The 14,796-nt window shown below is 44.8% G+C and overlaps 1 long non-coding RNA gene across 1 annotated transcript; it reads left to right on the forward strand.

Moving 5' to 3' along the window:
- Positions 1-11,701: 11,701 nt before the first annotated feature.
- Positions 11,702-14,691, forward strand: LOC115587621 (uncharacterized). Its single transcript, XR_003985092.1, has 2 exons — positions 11,702-11,784; positions 14,406-14,691. It is a non-coding gene; the product is annotated as an uncharacterized LOC115587621 (long non-coding RNA).
- The last annotated feature ends 105 nt before the right edge of the window (positions 14,692-14,796 follow it).

Here is a 14,796-nt window from a genome sequence, read left to right on the forward strand (position 1 = left end):
GGTTTGCTCAAGTTCCATTTCAACTATTTATTTTATTTTATTTTACTGAAAGTATTCGGATACTTATTTCACTTATTTTAATTAATAAACCAATGGAAAAAATATTGCAGAATAAAATAACGTTTTAATACCACGTGTAAAACTGTAATTTTAAAATACGTTTAAACCTTATAATTCACATTTTATCTTAAAAAATGTAATATATAAATATATTTATTGATTCGACTTTTACCACTACTAAAACTGCTACTGCTAATAATGATATTGATTTTAATAGTATGTGTTGTGTTGTGTATTATACTGTATATTTAAAAAAACCCTATATTTTAAAAAAGTGCTTTCATTTCCTCCTTTTTTCTGCTTGGGGATATTGCTGTAATGTACCATCTTCTAGTGGTAATTCAGTTGTACACTAGTGGGTTTGTGCAATAATTTGAGCTAATAAAGGTATAACAGGTTTTTACTGAATTTAACACTCACAAATTTAAGACAGAAACGAAGCAATACTGAGGGAAAGCAGGGCACTTTCTGTATGTTTTCCCCTAAAACTTTATTTCAACTTGTGCATTTTTGTAAATGTGGAACAGCTCAAGCTACAGGACACAAATCATTATCACATGTCATATGATAAAAGTGTGAGACCTTCAGATTCAAGTAGCAGACGATGAAATGAGACTCTGAAGAGGCTAAAACAAGATTGCTGTGCTCACATCTCTATCCCCGTGCTATTCTAATATTACATACTTCATCGGCTCCTAATTAATGAGCGTGACTCCTCTTTTAGCTTCAGCTACATTCTTCACGTTGATGCATGGCTGCTGAAACATACAGAAACATTCTTGTGTTCCTGCTCTTGGATGAAAAACGTCTCCCATCCGCGGGGAAAGGTGCAGTTCTGGCTGTCACATACATCCTCCATCACCCCCTTGTTGGGGATTATTGAGGATTATAATACCGACGTTTACGTTGAGCACGCCAAAGAAACGTCTTCATAAATTTGGCAATAGGAGGTGGCTGTGATAGGAGCGACTCCAGGCTTCTCTCCCACTCGGCATTCTTTTACACTGAGACTCCCAGTAGGAAATGGAGTTTCATCAATAGCTGCGTTCAAGTGGTGCTCAGGTTTCACAGGTTCATGCACACAAAGTGGTTAGCCTTCCGTCTGTGAGTGTACTCCACATTCCTCCGCGTGGGGAGAAGAAATCAGTTGTCATATTTATCCGGCTTTGATTAATAGCCTCGAAAGCCTTTTTTAATTTGAAATGTAGAATATTCGGGGCACTTCAGGGATCTCGCTTCAGAATAAATCACTGTTACCCACTCACAGTGTTTTCTCTCCACGTGGTGGCAGCGCAGGCTGCAGAAAGCGTCGCTCTGCACTCAGGCTGATATGTTAAATATCTGCCGTCACCACCTTCTGCCAGTCCTCCCTCTGCTCCATCTGGCTTTTACGACCTGATGTGATTCATAGTATGTTCGCCGAGCAAATTAATTCACACGCATCCAATTACAGCCCCAGTGTTCTGCCCGTGCTTTGGTCTCTTATTCTTACGTGCCATGTGTTAATGCCAGTGCCTTTTTCATTCATCACCTGTTTAAGTGAATATAGATTTCATATGCAGCGAGTGTCGTATTAAAATAGAAAATGAAATATGAGATTGATACATTCTCTTCTCCGTCCCTCGTGTTCCTTTATTGTTTGTGTGTCTTGTGCACCGTTAAATGAGCGTTCAGCAGTTAATTGAATATCTTCGACTGAAATATGACAGAAAGGAAAAGTGGTTCGTTCTCCTTGGATTACTTAGCAAATTAAAGGCTGGTAGCTGCATTATTACCCAGGGAGATGAGACCAGAGGGAATCACGACCGCGGACAGCTGATGGGGTGCTTAATAGGTGGACGTTTTTAGCTGTCAGCCATTTATATGGCTTTTAGCACAATGGAACGCTTTAAACCTCGAAAACCACGCTTCACCGGGGGAGTTTAAGAGGCACTTGTGTGAGAAACAAGACAGTGAGGGATATATAGCAGCGGAGGGGATAGATAAATGATGGAAGGAGCAAAGAGGAGGGGATAAGTGGGATATACAGGGGTGGGGAAAGGAGGGGAGGGCGGCCATGGGTGCTGCCATGACTCCCATCACCCCATCCTTCACAGTGAGCCAGAGGATCAAATGCCAGACCAATCAATCGTCCACCAAGCAGACATGCACAGCGCGGGCCATGATGGCATTTACCTCCCCAGGGTGCATATCAATAAAATAAAAAAAAAATATCAAACAAAATTGATCGTCCCCAAACAACCAGACCATCAGACCAGCCTCTCGCGTCATCATCATCATTCGTTCTTTGGCTCTTTATTCGCTCCTCTGTCTCTACAATCCTCTTTGCCTCTCTGCCAGCCGCAATTCTTTTATTGCTCTTGATTGATGCCCGACAGACAATGTTTTCAGCAGCCACTTAAAGACCTTGTTGTCTCTTTCGGACAATGACGAGCCAGAAAAGAGTCCAGCTGCAACGCTGTCCACGCAGCCACCCACAAACACCTACACATGCACACTGACGATGCTTTAATCTGACACTGAATTATCACAGAGGTTGACCCGCCTGACCTTTTCAGACCCATTAAACCATTCATTTGCATGTTAACCACCGAGGCTTTCCCCGGCCGCCCCCTGCGCTCCTCCGATACCTCCCACTGCGATGTGACAGGGGCACAATGGGACGTGCGCCGTCAGAATACCAAAGCCCCTCTTGTTCCTTGCTTTTGTTTGTCCAGGACGATGGAGTGCGGAGGAGTTTATCAAGGCAAGAGGTCAAACCATCAATACGCCTCATACAAACACACGGCTGTCACATGCACTCGTCTCAAGGGCAAAAAGACAACTGGAGACAACGAGAGATTAACACGGGCTGTATTTGTTCTGTCTGCCCATCTGGTCCGGCTGAAAGCTGGCGGGCCTAACACCTGTGGCAAACAGCCTGTATCTATCTACCAGCGCTCAGTGTATGGAGGAGTGAAGCTCTGACTCTGGAAGCAAATGCTGTGCCACTCAATTATAGCCTAGCTCGCACCCTCCAGCATTTTCAGTCTCATTACTCTATCTGTCTCCGTTAAAGCTGGAGTTGGTAAGACTTGCGAAACAAAGTAAGAGCAAGTTCAATTTTGAATGTATCCAACTGAAAACTCCTCACCTCGTCCCTCTGGACCTGCTTCCAGAGCCTGACAGCCCTGCAGCTCTCCTGGGCCAGCTGGGAGATGTGTCAGAAGCTAATTCACTGTGTACCACAAGCTCTTTTAGCTTTTATTATCTCATAAATACATGAATAAACAACTCTGTTAAATGCAACAATCATGTAAACACAAGCAATATATCTTTCATGTACATTTCTCAGTTTGAAAAGGCTCCCCTGTACGACAGTTACTGCTGTAAGTTGTGTGCTTTGTGCTAACGTTAGCAGCTAAAGAACTGGGTTGCTGCTGCTGTGGCTCTGTTCTTTGACTCAGGCAGTGTCTGTTTTGTGGTTATGTTAGTTGTTGAAGCAGTTCGTTGATGCCACAGCAGTCCTTTTGCTGGGCTTAGAAGCTGTGTGCTTTGTGCTAACGTTAGCAGCTAAAGGATTGGGTTGCTGCTGCTGTGGCTCTGTTCTTTGACTCAGGCAGTGTCTGTTTTGTGGTAATGTTAGTTGTTGAAGCAGTTCGTTGATGCCACAGCAGCCCTTTTGCTGGGCTTAGGAGCTGTGTGCTTTGTGCTAACGTTAGCCACTGAAGGAGGCTGTTTCTGCCACTGAGACTCTGTTCTTTGGCTCAGGGTTTGTGTGCTTTGTGCTACTTGGTTAGTGCTTTTGCAACAGTCTGTCACTTCTGCTGCTGCTCACTTGTTCTTTGGCTCAGGGTTTGTTAGCTTTGTGCTTAGCTTAGTCGCTAAATGAATGTGTTGTAGCTGCAGCTGCTCTTTCCTTGAACTCAGGGGCTGTGTGCTTTGTGCTAACGTTAGTCACTGAAGGAGACAGTTTCTGCCCCCATGGCTCTATATACTGGCTCAAAGACGAGGTGATTCATGCTACCAAGTTAACAAGCTCAGCTGGCTCTGTAGCTACTGTGAACATAGAACAAATATTATTATAATGAATTTAAACAACCAACATGACTATTGTTGGTGCTGCTGTCAAGCTAGTATAGCACGAGGAACATTTTGCTGCACTTTCTCTGCCATTCTTGTTTCACTAGCTTGCAAATAGCTTTAGCAATATGCCTGCATCCTTGTGGAAGAATCCAATTATGCACAATGAGTGCGGTGCATGCAGGCGGGTCTAAAGGTAACCAGACAGCCTGTCCAATCTTCATATGGGCTGAATGAGACGATGAGACGGGCTTATTGGAGATTAGGTCCTGGATTTTTTAATCTTTTGTTTGCCCGAGGATTCGATTGAGTCATTTCTGTCAGGATGCTAAGAGGTTTTCCACAAATATCACAGAAAAAGCTTCTGGAATAACTTGCCCACCCTCATGTCAAGTAGATGGAACAATCAGAGGAGCAGCTTCCCTCGCTCTTGTGGAAATAGAAAAAAAAGTCCTCGTTCCACATGAGGTGATTCATCTGGCTATAACATTCACACCAATAATCTTCACACTCCCCACTAAACATGAGCTAAAACTGAAAAACCGGGCTCAGTTAGCTCCACTGACCCAGCAACATTTAATAAAAACTAAATTAAAGCATAAATCAAGAGCTTTTGTGATACGAGCTGCAGTGTTTCTATTTAAGATCAAGCCACAGGCTGTGTCTCTCCTTGTTCTTCCGTGTCTCACTCTAAGCATCTCCCATGAATACAGCATAAATATTTTGGCAGGTGGTGTTTGGAGGATATTAGAGCACAAGCACTGAGCGCTCAGGGATATCGATTTTGCTTTAGGAGCCAAGATCCGTGGCTCTCCTGGCATCGATGCGTCGAGAAGGTTGAATGAGGAGCGATGACCTTGAGCGAGGAAGTGATCTTGACGAATAAAGCCCCAGGAAGTAGATGCAGGGAAACAAAACACCGAAGAAATCAGCGTGCAGAGACCGTGGGGTGACACTGTGAGGTTCTCCAGAAAGATAATAAGGCGAAGATCAAGGTTTGGGAGTATTTGATGTTTAAAGCATCTCTTTTTCTTCCGATCGCTATTGTTTTAGAAGCAGAATCTGCTTAGAGAAGACATCCAACTATCTGTTCAGGCTGCAATCATAGTACTGGAAATGTTAATGTGCATCTGTGCAGGGGAAGGAAATATGGGCCTCCTTATATTCTAACAGGTTACAGATGTTGAGTATTAAAAACTGTGTATGAGTATAAAAGAAACAGCGACACAAACATCTCCTAATGTAGGTTAACACACAATCTCTCCTGGAAGATATTCACAGTGTGCTGATATTCGTTGTTCGCATGAAAAGAGCTTGACAGACGTTTAAACATGGCTTACTTTCTCCCCTGAAGTGGGTGTGAATGTTCGATTGTCTGACTCGAAAGTTATAAAACTTTATGGACACAAAACCAAAAGCTATGACAGAGTACACTGGCATTTCAAGCTTCATATTAGCTGTGGCTGAACTTTGGAATTCAGAAAAAGGATGGTGTGTTTATTGTATTCACAAGTGTATTCAAAGAAATCACTTTACAGCTGAAGGTTTGGCAGTGCACAAAACATTTCTGGAGCTTCGCAGAAAAACAGAGTCACAGCATTCTCCTAAACACCTGAAATAACCGGGGACTCGTCAGAAAAACAACCAGAACAAGACATAGAATGGCTCCATTCAGCTCATCCAACATAATGCAAGTGTCTGGAAGCTCCACGATCCTACATTGATTTGAAAAGAGTCATTCACACCCTCGACACACGGTCAAGGTTGTGCACAGTTGAATAGTTAAATAATAATAATAATAGCACTTAAATAACATATTTTCGAATAACTCTCAGGATCTGCGGAGACTTGGGCTCCACCAGATGAACCGTATGGAGACGTTATTTATATTTTTCATGGCTGTTAAACACTTCTGTTAAAAAATAAATAAATAAAATAAATCACGACCCGACTTATTTTTAGGGGAATGCTGTGCACTGTTTTGTTTTCAGCCTCTGGAAATGTTTGGCTGACTTTCTATATGCATGTTGGTGAGTAGATAATAAACTGAATTTTTCATTTTCGGGTGAAGCTTTATCCTCCGAGGGTGAGACAGTTTCACGGGAGCAGAACTTATGAAACTTGTCTTGAATAATTGCAGTCTTACAGCTGACCACATGTTTTGACTCCTGGGGGCGTTTGAACTAATCTGCTTATTTCAGAGAGTGTGTTGATGCTGCAGTGTGTTACAGGTCAAGGGTACACGTAGTCTGATTTTACATGCTCCAACAGCAAACAACACTTGAAACAACAAGTGCAAACTTGACCTTCCTCTTCCTGAGTCGCAGGCAAAATGCATACGAGACCAATTAAAAACCACGGGGACACCGCTCTCTCAGAACAAACATTGCAGTAAAGTAAAACACATGCTGTGGAATATGGCGCTGCCTCCGAGCACGCCTGAATCTGCGAAACCTTGGGCTTGTTTATTCATCTGATGCATTCATCCATGTGGAAATGAGGTGTGAAAGCGCGGCGGTACTCCTACAGGCCAACCCGTCGGCTGGTTATCAGCGCCGTGCTGCATGGTGCAACTCGGTGAGGTAACCTCTCAGGTCACATTTCAGGATTTAGACCGCTCCCTACCTCAACAGGACCATTACCCCTGCCAGCACCTCACTTGCTCTGCTCTCTATCGCTTTTCTTTGCCTGTCACACACACACACACACACACACACACACACATACACAAACCCACAATCCTCCACCCGCCTCTTCCACAGAGATGATTTATTTTGTTTCTCCCCTCTCCTCCTCCAGTCCTCAGCCGCCCTCGGGGTCAGAGCGGAGCTCCATCACTCTGTCTGGATTCTTAATCCCCACACTGGAGACGCCCGTGCCAATACAGGAGAATAACAGATTAAAAAACACAGCCCAAGCCCCGAGTATCTCCCCTCTCTCTCCCCCTGCCTCCAACCCCCCCCAACCCGTCCTCACAACAGATAAGTGGAAAAATAAACTTGGGGAGGCTAAGCCGGAGTTGAGAGGCGAGTCATCGAACCAGGGATGACAGAGAAGCTCCCAGCACGGTGGTTAATGAAGGTGATGCGGCAAAGCAAGGCCCTCTGCGGTGGCTCTCTGAGTTATAACGCCGGAGCCTTGGGAGGTGACACGACTGCAGGCGGGAAGGTTTCCACTTGGCTGCAATTGTCTAAGGAAGATACATGGTTGACCCCAAACGAAAATATAAGTAGCAGAACATAAAAAATAATGAAACCTGAGGCTCCATTTTCACATAAGCAAAAATAATGGCTCTTTCACCTATAGGAGGTCACTGTCAGCGCTGGCTCCGCGGTGAATGGATGGAGGATGAAGCACTATTGTTAATGGAGACAGAAAATCTAAGGGATCTTATTAAAGAGAATCTAAAAATAAGAACAGAGACCGGGGGGGAGAAAAAAAAAAAACTGGCAAAACGGCAAGAAAATGTGTTGACTCTGGAGGTCAGCTTCACACAGACCGAACAGAACTGAACAGCGTGCCTGACCACTGATCCGAGACCGGTTCTGCTATGAACCCTCGCTGGTATTTGCATGACTTCACAACCCCGACCAGTGACCTTAAACCAGAGTCTTTGACAAAGCGGTCGCAGTCCTTTCATTCTGATAGGAGGTGCCTGTCCTTGTTGTGTGAGAGATGGGCATGGAGGGAGGGTTAAGGAGGAGGAGGAGGAGGAGGAGGAGGAGGAGGAGGAGGAGGTGTGGGGCTGCTACAAGAGAGATAATGGCTGTGTCAGTTTCACACTGCTCTCCTCATAAAAGCTGAGCCAGGAGGAAGCTGAGAGGGAAGCCAGTGCATGTGTGGACACGTGCACGCGTGTCGGCACGAGGTCCAGCTCCATCCGTCGCCGACGCACATGTGTGCTGACCTTGAGACTCTGAGGTGCACCCTTTGTTTTCTGACACAAAGGAATCACTGTGATTTTAATGCATGAAGAAGAACTTAGGTTGAGGTGTTCATTGCCGTACAGAATGTGGATGTCCTCCGCTGGACTCAAGTTAGGTTAGTGTCTCTCTATCGAGTGATGACCGCTAACACTCTTATTATCAGCAGTTATTATGACACCTTTTGACTGATGCTCGTTCCACAGAGCAACACAGGTGTCACGCATAATAACTTCCCCGATCCCCTCCAGCAGGAAGCTCCTGCTGAGTCGCACAGTCCCCGAAGTGTTCTTCCATATTCCCTATCACCATTGTCTCGACTGAGCCACGGTTGCTATGGAGAGGAAGACAGCCAGACGTTTTAAATTCAGAGTTTTACATTCCGACGAGTTTCAAAAGTTTTGTAATCAGTTCCCTTGTAATGTCTCCCTCTAAGGGCACAGGCTTTTTTTTTCTTTTTTTAATTAAAGAAGCAGATATTTTCTAAAGGTTTTGTCCATCTTTTGCTCTGATGACTCAACCGTGAAAACCTTGTTCTGATCCGAGCCGTAGAAGCGTTCCAAAACGGACTCAAGGAAAAATGAATGGTAATAAGGACACTGCTCCTCTCACTCTTTCAACATAAGTAATGACATTTTCACTAACTATATCATATTGTTACCTTCTCATGTTGAGCAGGGAGGTCGTTTCTTTAGTTTTATCCTTGTGTTATCACCTTTCTGTAGGTGAGCTATTTTGCCATCCGGTGGCTGTGTATTGGGTCACCCAGTTTTTTTATAGCAGCTAATTCATACGACAAGTCATTAGTCTGGGTTTTAATGGAAACTTTGGAGTCCCAGACGACTTATCCAGCCTCAGGGGCAAACCAAAGCACGTCTCTGAGATTTTACAATTTAAAAAATGGGTAAAAATGTCACCACGCTTCAGATGGGAAAAAAAAAACCAGAAGAAAGTTTTCTGTGTCTGTGTGTGCTCGGGCTCGGAGACTCATTGTTCACCCCTCCACACCTCTGTGACTCTTTAAGAGGACAGTAGGGTGTGAGGACGGGTGAGGAGGGGTGTGGTGTCCTCCAAATCCCCATCATCCTTCCTCCTCCTCCCTCCGGCCCTAAAGAAAGTCCCAGGGCCCTGACGGCGGGACACCCCTCTCCCACGGCTTCACTGCGGCCGGTGTACACGCTGTTGTCTCATTGTGACTCGCTGGACTCTGACAGCACAGCCTGCACTCACAATGTGTTTATTGGACACGGCTGCATGTGGCACTTCAACCCCCCTCCGAGTCCCCCGGGCCCCTGAGCACCACCGTCTGGGAGGTGGGGGCCCCGGCTGGACGATGAGGTCATCTTTACAGGGGACGATGAGGAGGCAGAGTGGCGGTACGGAGGAGGAGGGGGGGGGATGAAGGCCAAACCAAGCGACTAAAAGACATTGTCTGTTTGGACACTGATTAAAAAAGGAGAAGGAGAGTCTATTGTCAGGAGCAAAGAGGATTAGGATGAGAGGTGTGTGAACAGACGGAGAGGTGAGGGAAGGTAAAGACAGAACGGGAGAAAAGCCTCATTCAGCTTCCAGGAGGAGGTGAAGTTAAATATTTACCCTCCTCCTTCCATTAGATAAATTCATCCTTCCAGATGGCATTTGCCCCGCCGTCGGATTACAGGGCACGATTCTGTAATAGACATTAATATTCCATAATGAAAATGATGCGGTAACTACATTAAACCGTTCAGACAAAAGCAGACGGTCCAAGAGACCTGTGTTTTACATGAAAAGCTCAAAATCAAGTGCACGAACCAGAACAGAAGCAGTGTGTTTACATCCTTCCAGCCATTTTCCCACTTCTCATACTCGTCCACTCACTTCGCCCCTCTCACCTGAGCCTCAGAACTAATCGGGCTAATATGGACGAGGCTAAACTAAACCAGCGGATACACTGTTGGCCTGTTTGTGACGCTGGAGGGAAAGTCAAGGAATTACCAGTTTATTACAATTCATCCAGCAGCGAGCCGCGAATGTCTGCAGCTAATTTCATGGAACCAGATTCAACAGTTATGAAGATTCTTCACTCTGAACCTGAAAAGCAGCGTGTGCAACATGCAGGCTGCTGTCGAATAGTCGTAAAATAAACATCCTGTGTCTTTCAGGGACAGATTTCCTCGACCTCGATGGACGACGTCACGACTGTAGCGTCGCTTTAAATGCTGGTGCAAGAAGCTGTGACATGGCATCATCAGCTTTCCTTTCACAGAGGACGGTCCGGTGCACCCGCTGCTGAAGGAGCTCAGAGACGAAGCTTCCTACGCCAAAAAATAGTCAAAGAAATCCCCAAAGAAATCCCCAAAGTCTTCAGGCAAGGGTTTTTTTAGTCTTGGAAACATGGTCCATCAAACAGACACCACCATTGCCATCCATCTCGACAGACAAAAGAAGAAGAAGAGGAGAAGAAATATAAGATGGGAAAGATAAAACCTGACAGAGGGCTGGTTCATATCGAGGTTATAACCTCACAAAGCTGCACAACAAACAACCCGCAGAGAGACACAACCTCTCACCCTGAAGTCTCCTCTTATATCGACGTGTGTGATTGTGTGTGCCACTCTCCCCCGAGCGTGGAATTTGCCTCCTTGGAGTCTTTTCTCCCCCTCGAACGACAACACGCTGCCCACTGTCTTGTTAGAGCGGTGATTGATTGAGCGGGTCTGGCAGTCCTGAGCCGTCCCCCCCCCTCACCCCGCTCGGTTCATTTGTTATACATTTATAGTTCATAATCCATCTGCTCTCACCTCTTCACATTCCGTGTCATTTTTCACCCTCCTTTTGTATCAGGGAGGGTCATTTTTCTATACGGCGGTGATCGATTGTTTAGCGCCTGCTGTCTATAATTGGCCCAGATAGTGGGAAGACTCACATGTGTTTATCATTAGAGCCCGAGCCTGCGAGGAGATCTCTTCATCATCACTCACAATGGACGTCTAAACTTCATTTAACGGGGGCCGAATTGATTCATTAAGCCGTCCCTGGACCTGTTTGAAGATAGAGGGATGCTTCATAATTACACTTCTCATTAAGAATTTCACATGACGGCGAATAAGGTCTGTTAAGGAAAGTTTAGTGTATGGTTTTTGATGCCACCGTGCTGTTTACCCTTCACCTGTGAGGCCAGCAGGTGGCAGTAGAGGACCGTGCATGAGCGAGCGGCGGCTGAGTCATTCAGAGTTTACCATCTGTTGCTCTGCAAGAGTTCCCAGGAGATGCCAGACACAGGGAGGTAGACCTAATGCTTGTTGCTGTGGCTCATCCCAGTTTTTATTATTTTTTTTCTCCCCACTATTTCTCTCCACAGGTCTCTGCTCTGTTTTCCCTGGTCACTTTTTTTAATTTACGGTATGAATTGCAGAGCCCCGAGGCAGGGCTGAGGTTCACGCGCCTTCCCAACCATCCGGGTCGAGAGAAGGAGTGGAATAAAATAAAAAATCCACTCGAAAAAAAGCCCTTCATCACACATAATTGATTTTAATGATAGCTTAGCATTATTTTGAGATGAAAAAACCCAAATCAACAGCTCACGAGCTGCAATCACGCTAATGCGAAACCAGCCCGCCTGCCAGCGACTTGTTTTTTAGGCAGCTGCTTTCTGGAGAGGGAGAGAGAGAAGAGCAGCTTCGCACCTGAGAAAGGAAAAAAAGACGTTTTAAATAACAGAGTCATTCCACGAGCTCACAGAAGCAGAAGCTACAGGGTGAGGTTAAACAACACTCTTCATGTATTTCAAATACAGCGCCCACGAGGATTTTCTGAACTCAATTTGTGGTTGCCTGCCAAAAACAGTTGTAAAGATCTGGGATTAATGTTGACCCATTTCCTGAGGAGGGATTTTCCAGATTTGTCAGGAGAGCTACTTCACCTATGCTTAACCCATGAGTGAGACAAACCCGAGTGAAAGTTACTGGTTTGGAAAGAGAACGAATTACCGTCAAATCAAATAATTCGTAGACTTCCTCTGCTGGCCTGAATGTAGCAGGAAGCTCACAGGCTCATTTTGGTTTAAGGAGAATGAGTCAACGAAGCTTCAGACAATTTAGGTTTGTTTATTTTATATTTTTATTGAGTACATTTTTTTTTTTTTGTTGAGCATACTATTATTTTTCAATAAAGGCAGAGAGGGTTTACAGGTTTATAGGAGCAATTTTTCTCAAAAGGAAAGTTTTCTCAAAAGGAAAGTTTTCGTTATCTGCTGAAAATCCAGTGAAGTTACGAAAACTGCAAAACATTTCTGGAGCTTCACAGTAAAACAGACAGAAGTAGCTGAAGTAGCTGGAGACTTGTTTAAAAACATAAAATGGCTCCATACAGTCTACAGAAGCCCCGAGATCCCACATTTATTTAAAAATATCTAATTTAAACAATTTATTAAGTTGAAATCCTCACTGTAGCTGCTGAGCTAAAATCATTAGCACAAGCTCGACTGTGAGTCACAAATTCAAATAAAATTTTTTCACATCAATTTGAAGACTTGATTTCGCCAGACGAGCTGTGCAGAGATAGTTTCTTTCAGTTATTATTTTTAACGTTTTAAATGAAGTTCTGTGAAGCTCCAGAAATGTCCTGTGGACAACGAAACTTCACCGGATTGATCGTGGTGAGCAGATAGCGAGGGAGGAAACTGTTTCATTTTTGGGTAAAGTGTTCCTTTAAATTCCAACTTTGGAAATTCCTTCTGTGCTTTTACAGATCACACGAAAAGGACTCCAGGCTTTGTTGACTATAGATATCAGAGTTGGCTGAAGACAGGCCAAAATAAATCGCTCTCCCGAACATAATTATAGTCCTGAACGTTTTGCATGTCACGTCACATGTCTGCTGCAGAGTAATTTATATATACAGACGGCCTCTCTGGATAATCCGAAGGCTACAGTGGAGACTACAGAGTATTACGAGCAGATGATCAGACAAAGGTGCTCCAAAAATAACAGTGTAATAGTGTGAGCTCTTTTCAGTGTCAGGCAAGAACCCGTCCTCAACCCCCTCAGTGGGTGTTGTAATCTGTATGGCTGACTGACCTCTATACGTGTGTGTGTGAGAGTGTGTGTGAGAGGCAGAGGATCCTCAGACAGAGTGAGGGAGTTGTATAATGAGAAAGAAGAAGCTGCTGGGAAAGGTATGATTTCTCTTGCCGTGCCACTGAGTGCACACTCTGGTGCTGCTGAGGCCCCCGGCAGCTCACTCCCCCTCTTTGTCCTCATCGCTCCAGAGGACAGCGGTGCTCCGGGAGGCGCTGAGGATCCTTTTGGCCGTGTACACGGCCAGCCATGTTGGAATAAATCTGTCCTGTAGCTATAAGCATTATCTCCTGAGCCCTGGGCTGGCATCAAGAGCTACAGCTCAGGCGATGACGATGCCATGCAGGCAGGAGAGGAATAACTGAGCGGTGGAGGAGCGGAAGGGTAAACTGATGGAGGACTGACTTTAAGTACAGGATTAGTTTGACATTTTGTTGCTTATTAATCCACCAGGAGCTTAAGTTTTAAGTTTGTTTGTTAGTCAGCAAACTGACAAAGGTCATTACATTTTGGAGAAGCACTAATTATTTTTCACCTTCTTCATTTCAAGACAGGGCACGTCCTGACATTTTCAAATCCAGCAGACGGTAACTTAGTCAATTGTAGAAGTACAATGACTCCATGTCCTGATCCACATTCACAGGTACTGGACCAGTAATCCTCTGGAGAAGCTGCCACATGTGACATGTGACTTCAGGCAGAAAGAAGCAGACATGGAGCACTTGAGAAATACATTTAATGGTTTTCATTAGCAGATAATAAATGCTCTGATGAGATGGTTGCAGGACTTTCCCAGCAGCCTCAGCTGTACTTTCTGTTACGTGCTGAGTTGAATGCTAAACTAAACCGGTGAACATGCGTGCCAATCATCAGCACGTTAGCATCATCTTCCTGCTAGCATGCTAAGCTAGGCTATGAACATTCTGTGATTCCTGCTTCTGACTTAACTTACACACACGTGATGGATATCAGTCTTTTCATCCCGACTGTAGAGAAGGAAAGTATCCTTTGAAAAAGAGAAATAGAAGAAAATACTGGTGATGATGAGGCGGTAGGAGTCCACGTTTATATGTTAGGATTATTCTGTTGTAACTCATAAATGGCTCAGTCTTCTCGACTAGTGCGAGCAAAGGAAAAAGAAATGAGTATCTGTTGAAGGACGGCCTCCTGCATCACATATGAATGGCCTTCTGAACATCTTCTGCCTCGCTGTAAATGACTTTGACCTCTTCCAGTCGTGTCTGGCGTTTCTGGACACTTCATATATTCTATAACTGCTGCTCTTTACCGGTGTTTACAGGTTACCGTGGCAACAGTCGTGCTACATCGCCAGTTGTTCTCATCGTGCCTTTCGACAGTCGGCGGAGAACATGCCGCGGCTTAGCTCTCAGGGTGGAAAGAGCAGCAGTGACGGAGCATTTCTTCTGTCTGCGTCACATTCTCGACCACTGAAGGCATCCTGACAGAGCACGGATCGGCATCTCTGCCTCTGCTGTGGATGAGAGAAGCCTTCTGTCTCTGATTCGAACAATAAAAGCTGTAATTTACTGTCGATGCTATAAAAAAAAAATCTGCTTTTAATCAAACCCCAGTGTGTCAGCCGTCTGTATGACAAATAAATATGCAGTACATATTTTCTTCTGTCAGTGACAATCAAATGTGCTGTAAGAGAAACTTGGTTTGTTCTTGAT

The sequence above is a fragment of the Sparus aurata genome, chromosome 9 (assembly GCF_900880675.1).
Source record: "Sparus aurata chromosome 9, fSpaAur1.1, whole genome shotgun sequence".
NCBI classification, from domain to species: domain Eukaryota; kingdom Metazoa; phylum Chordata; class Actinopteri; order Spariformes; family Sparidae; genus Sparus; species Sparus aurata.